At 28.8% G+C, this 7500-nt stretch overlaps 1 pseudogene; it reads left to right on the plus strand.

Moving 5' to 3' along the window:
- Window positions 1-7500, plus strand: part of LOC137634651 (uncharacterized) — a 37004-nt pseudogene that overhangs the window by 11505 nt on the left and 17999 nt on the right.

The following is a 7500-nucleotide window of genomic DNA, read 5'->3' on the forward strand; positions in this document are numbered from 1 at the left end:
TCAATCATAATGCCCATTGCTAAATATGAATTATCTTAAAAGGTCTTAGGAACGTAATCACTTCCCCAGAGGGATAAGATTACAAACTCTAAAATTAATTTTACACTGTTGAAAAAAAACGTAATTTCAATTAGAAATTATCCGTAAAAATATACTGTTCTCAGCCGTATTTCAGTAAAGTACAGGCGACCGTAATCTTACCATACTTTGTTATTATCTCATAGGGGTTGGTGACCGTAATGTCACTCCTTTACGTCAATGTATCTGTTTTTAAAACGGTAAAAATACTGGAACAAATGTTTCCAGGCATTTACTGTTTTTAATGCACATTTTAACAGTGTATGATATTCGTTGATTATTACAAATGAGATTTTTATGCTAAAATAAGATATTTTAGATCAATCTCCTAAAGTGAAGCTATCTTATATAGTGCATGGCTAACGAATCACAGGACTTAAAATCCAAAATCAAACCATTCTTCTCTAGTCTTGGGTAGTGCCATAGCCTCTATACCATGGTCTTCCACTGTCTTGGATTAGAGTTCTCTTGCTTGATGGTACACTTGGGCACACTTTTCTATCTAATTTCTCTCCCTCTTGTTTTGTTAAGTTTTTATTGTTTATATAGAAAATATTTATTTTGATGTTGTTGCTGCCCTTACAAAATTTTATTTTGCCTTGTTTCCTTTCCTCACTGAGCTATTTTCCCTGTTGAAGCCCTTGGGCTTATAGCATCTTGCTTTTCCAACTAGGGTTGAAGCTTAGCAAATAATGATAATAATAATAACAACAACAACAACAACAACAACAACAACAATAATAATAATAATAATAATAATAATAATAATAATAATAATAATAATAATAATAATAATAATAATAATAATAATAATAATAATAATAATAATAATTTATAGCAGGACTGAATATTTATCCTAATTTGAATCTTTCAGTTTAGAAAGACGTCAGTAGAAAAAAATCGGAAATTATTAATTAGTTAAATATTTTGTTATTAGAAGTAGGATTATGAGTTTAGCAGGGATATGCTATTTAACACCAGGGAATAATTTAACAACTTTGCAGTTTTTTAATTAAAAAGGCTAAGTTTAACAACTTTGCAGTTTTGTTAGAAAATAATAATAGTTTAAGAACTTTGCAGTTTTTTAATTAAAAAGGCTAAGTTTAACAACTTTGCAGTTTTGTTAAAAAATAATAATAGTTTAACAACTTTGCAGTTTTTTGATAAAAAAGGCTAAGTTTAACAACATTGCAGTTTTGTTAAAAAATAATAATAATCTAACAACTTTGCAGTTGTTTTCTATAAAAGATGCTAAGTTTAACCACTTTGCAGTTTTTGATGAAAAATAATAGTCTAACAACTTTGTGGTTATTTAACAAAACAATAGTTTAACAACTTCGTAATTATTGTTAAAAAACAATACTTCTTTTAGAAATGTACAATTGATGGCGAAATGAAAATTTACCAGATTTAGTAAATTCATAAATATCAGGATGCCAAAAAACCTGAAATCAATCAATCAGTAAGTTCATAAAGGTCTCTTCCCCACTTACTAACTGTAAGAACTTGAAGAACTTAGTTATTCCCTGGCCGTTAACAGCCTTTATCTCCCTTCCACAGTGCATCTTCACCTAGCACTTTAACCATTTTTTAGCTTAGAGTTCTATTTCTGTTCACAAAAAGTTATTCACATTCACATAGCTATATGTTGCACCTCCCCTCCCCCCAGACCCTACTCTGCATACAGGCCATTATCTCGAGTGCGCAGGTCAGTGTTTATACCTCATTTGTTTTTCCTACTCGATCAACTGCTTGGTATTTCCTTGTCCTGTCCCAAAACATAAGTCGATGTTGTTTTGGTATGCGATCTCATTTAAGGCGTGATCTCAGAAATTATGCTTCTGCTGTGGTATGTGATCTCATTATTTTAATAGGGAAAAAAAAAGCAAGAATAATAGAAAATCTAATGGTTCTTACTTCGCCGTGCGCTCGCTTCGCTCGCGAAAAAATAAAAGCATTAAGCTCCGTATGTACTAGCAAGCGGTAATGTTAAGCTGCGCACACTATCATCAATGATGGATTATTATTTCTTAGATAATTATTCACAGTATATATACACACACACACACACATATATATATATATATATATATATATATATATATATATATATATATATATATATATACACACACATACATATATATATAAACATATATATATATATATATATATATATATATATACATACATATATATATATATACATATATATATATATATATATATATATATATATATATATATAAATATATATATATATATATATATATATATATATAAATATATATACATATATATATATATATATATATATATATATATATATATAAACATATATATATATATATATATATATATATATATATATATAAACATATATATATATATATATATATATATATATATAGATAGATATTTTTTAAATTAATAATTCTTACTTCGCCTTGAAGTGAAGTGAGGTGGCTACTATCAGGTGAGAACTCATACTAAAGCAAGAGCACGACTTTGAGATTGCATACCAAAACAGCACCCATAAATCACGTCCTGGCTGTTTCACTTAACATTCATCCCTTGTATATTCTAATGTTGATAATGTTCCTTTAAGTCTTTTGTTGGTTTTTTACTGTTCTCTTCGAATAATGCAATGGTAAGTAACGTGTATATTTATGTATGCATGTTTCATAAATGTACATTTTGTAATTTTCCATCCCACTAAAGGATTTACTAACTTGAAAATACGGCAAATTTGGGTTACAACACTTTTATTATTATTATTACTGACTAACAACCCTAGTTGGAAAAGTAGGATGCCATAAGCCCAGGGGGACCAACAGGGAAAATAACCCAGTGAGGAAAGGAAACAAGGAAAAATAAAATGTTTAAGAAGAGTAACAACATTAAAATAAATATCTCCTATATAAACTCTAAAAACTGAGGAAAGGAAATAAGGAAATAAATAAATGATGAGAACAAGTTAACAGTAAATCATTCTAAAACAGTAACAACGTCAAAACAGACATGTTATATATAAACTATCAACAACGTCAAAAACAGATATGTCATATATAAACTATAAAAAGACTGGTCAACATAAAAACATTAATATCCATCAACTACAGTAGAGACCTTTCTTCCACTTACACTTTTAAATTGACTGCAGCACAAGAAATGAGACTAAGGGCCTGGTTGTCTTGAATAAATAAGTCCAATTTAAGAAACATTAAGCTTTTTTACGGATAGAAAGAAGCATAATCTTTTGCATATATTTATTGATGTTTTATACTTTGAAGCTGAAAAGAAAATCTACAATTGGTTGAGTAGACAATAATAGAGGATTCTGCAGTTGAATGGAGAAATATAATTAGAACGCATGAAAAAATATTTTAAAACTTGTTAACTAGAGATCATTTCCAGATCCCTATCCACCCCCCAAAAAAAACGGAAAAAAAAGTAAAAAAAAAACAGTCTAATACTATAACAAAGAGAATTTTAGGAATTTATTACCAACAAGAGAGAATCCAAAAAAGGAAAATCAAATAAAAAAAATAGATTTTGGAATAGAATTTTATATATATATATATATATATATATATATATATATATATATATATATATATATATATATATAAATATACATATATATATATATATATATATATATATATATATGTATATATATACATATATATATATATATATATATATATATATATATATATATATTTATATATATATATATATATATATATATATATATATATATATATATATATATATATATATATATATATGTTTAAAAACATACCGCGCACATTTATATGCATATAAGTATATATTTCTAATACATATATGTATATGTATGTTTTCTATATATGAATATGAATATATATATATATATATATATATATATATATATATATATATATATATATATATATACATATACATATATATATATATATATATATATATATATATATATATATATATATATATATATATATATATATATATATATATATTATCCCCGTCTCTCATGAAGGCCGGACATGCATCACCATTTCTTCTTATCTTATAGGTTTGTATTATGATAAAAAATATGCACAAACATCGTTCATTAATAAATGATTGCCTGATCTGATTCAAAATTTTAAATTTTGTCTATAATTAATAAATCATAATGAGTAAAGTATCAATACTGTTTGTGCATATTGTAAATCAACATTAATCCTATTCAGTAAGAATCAATAAATATTATCTTATTATTATCGAGTATTATTAGCAATGTTTGTGTGTATGTTTAAATTAAATTGTATCTATAATATTTTTGCTTTAATATTTCTTCATAATTAATCTTGAGCCTGATATTTTGGATTATATGGTCTCAGCTTACACATTTTCTCTTTCTTTCGTTTATTTAGTCGTGATATCAGATATTTCGTCAGTCTCTCTCTCTCTCTCTCTCTCTCTCTCTCTCTCTCTCTCTCTCTCTCTCTCTCTCTCTCTCCGTAGTCAGTGAAACTCATTTATCATGAGGAATTTATATCTTTGTAAATAATGATATATAATCTAAATAAATTCATCAGAATCGTTAATTCATCATAGAACATTAAACAGACGAATATCAGTTTATAGAGTAAAAAGTTTTAGTATATGATACTAAATCCACAGTAATTATCAATTCTAGTAATAAAACAATAATTTCGAAAATATAAACATTGAATAGAAATATTTTTTTATTTTTGATAAAAAAAAAGTATAACAAAAATTATCTGTTTTATTAATATTGCAACGGGTCTATTTCGTACCTAAGGACTTCACATAAAGTGTCAAATTATAGATTTTCTCTTCGCAGGTACCGCTATCCTTTGTACCGCAAGCGGTCGTACAGACCACAGCCATCCTACGACTACGAGGCAGACGCCATCCTTCCAGAGGTTGCCGAAAGCGACTACTTCGACTACGACGAGCAGCTCAGGGGTCCTTCACTCTTCCGGGAGAGAAGCCTCCAGCAGGATCGGAAAAAGAAAATGCTGCCCGACAATGAAGGATACTTCAGCGACGACTACGTCTCCGAGAAGAAGGTCATCCCGACGCCCTTCATCATGCCGCTGAAGAAGAAGGACGCGGTTTACAACCTAGCCAACTCGCCTTACGACCTGCATGCCATCGGTCGCATGTACGAGATGGGGAAACGAGACGACAGTCCTTACGACCTGGAAGGACTCAACCAGTTCCACAGCGTTGGGAGGAAGAGTCCTCCCAAGATGATCATGAGTCCCACCGACCAGTTCTACGACGCCATTGATTCCATCAAGAGAAAGAAGGCCATGTTTGACGAGCGCATCATGAACCCAATGGAGGCCGAAAAATTAGAGCAGCTCCTCTTCTTGAAGAACTTTCTGAGCCAGGGCACAGCGAGTCGATACCATAACGGAGAGGCCTTGAGCTTTAGGGATCCTATGATTAGAAAGAAGAGGGACACGTCTTCCGTCAGTCCAAAGACTAATTCCACATCCACCCACGCAGTGAAAGAACCCAAATTTCTAACCCATCGCGAGAAAAATGGGAGGTTCATCGGCGATCGAAGAAAACGCGCCTTCAACGACTACTTCGCCTGGGAAAGGAAGGCCCTGGAATCTGAATATCAGCCTAACGAGAAGAGGAGCAGTAACAAGGATCTGAATGACTTCTTGACGCGGGAGTATTTCAAGAGCATCGCCCGGTCTGTTGGACAGAAGAAAAAGAGGATGGCTTACGCCCAGTTTGAAGCTGATAAGAGATCGTCTGGACTGGATGAATTTTTGGAAAATCCTGCCATGTTGGAATACATGCAGTCAAAGCTGAGAGGTAAGTCCTCAGTATTAAGCTAACATTTCTACTCCTCAAGTTTTTTTTATATATATATATAAAAGAGGTAAGTCCTCAGTATTAAGCTAACATTTCTACTCCTCAAGTTTTTTTTTTTTTTTTTTTTTTTTTTTTTTTTTCATAAAAGAGGTAAGTCCTCAACATTAAGCTAATATTTCTACTCTAGTTTTTTTTTTAGTGGTAAGTCCTCAGTATTGAGCTAATATTTCTACTCTAGTTTTTTTTTTTAGTGGTAAGTCCTCAGTATTAAGCTAATATTTCTATTCCTCTCAAGTTTATTTGTATAATTTGTTATCAAGAGGCGTATAGAAATAATGGTTTTGTATTCCAAATGAATAGCTTTCTTAGACCAGACGACTATTGAAAATAGGTCTGTAACCAGCAAGATGTCTAATGTTAAATGCTAGCATGAATTATAAGTTTCAACATTTAGGTAATATTTTATGCTTAATTAGAAAGGATATTGATTGGTATAGTTAAAAAAAAATGGTAAGAAGAAAAATGATCTTTATCAAGTAGACAAAAAATAGAATAAAAAATGATCTTCCACAAGTAGACAAAAAATAAAAATAAAAAATGATCTTCCACAAGTAGACAAAAATAGAATAAAAAATTATCTTCCACAAATAGACAAAAAATAGAATAAAAAATTATCTTCCACTAGTAGACAAAAATAGAATAAAAAATTATCTTCCACTAGTAGACAAAAATAGAATAAAAAATGATCTTCCACAAGTAGACAAGAAAATAAAAATAAAAAATGATCTTCCACAAGTAGACAAAAAATAGAATAAAAAATTATCTTCCACTAGTAGACAAAAATAGAATAAAAAATGATCTTCCACAAGTAGACAAAAAAATAAAAATAAAAAATGATCTTCCACAAGTAGACAAAAAATAGAATAAAAATGATCTTCCACAAGTAGACAAAAATAGAATAAAAAATGATCTTCCACAAGTAGACAAAAAATAAAAATAAAAAATGATCTTCCACAAGTAGACAAAAAATAGAATAAAAAATTATCTTCCACAAGTAGACAAAAAATAGAATAAAAAATGATCTTCCACAAGTAGACAAAAAATAGAATAAAAAATGATCTTCCACAAGTAGACAAAAAATAGAATAAGAAATGATCTTCCACAAGTAGACAAAAAATAGAAATAAAAAATGATCTTCCACAAGTAGACAAAAAAATAGAATAAAAAATGATCTTCCACAAGTTGACAAAAAATAGAATAAGAAATGATCTTCCACAAGTAGACAAAAAATAGAAATAAAAAATGATCTTCCACAAGTAGACAAAAAATAGAATAAAAAATTATCTTCCACAAGTAGACAAAAATAGAATAAAAGAAAAACAGAATCATTGAACAAAATATATATTTGTATCTGTAAATATTCATCTAAAATGTTTATCAGAGAAATGAGTATATTTGAAATTGACAAAATATACAGAAATACGAAGAAATCACTTTTAAAAGTTTTAAAATGTACCATAGGTAAAATGATTTTTATTTTTTTAAATATACAGAAATGCGGAGAAATTA

Source organism: Palaemon carinicauda, chromosome 45 (assembly GCF_036898095.1).
Source record: "Palaemon carinicauda isolate YSFRI2023 chromosome 45, ASM3689809v2, whole genome shotgun sequence".
Classification (NCBI taxonomy): Eukaryota; Metazoa; Arthropoda; class Malacostraca; order Decapoda; family Palaemonidae; genus Palaemon; species Palaemon carinicauda.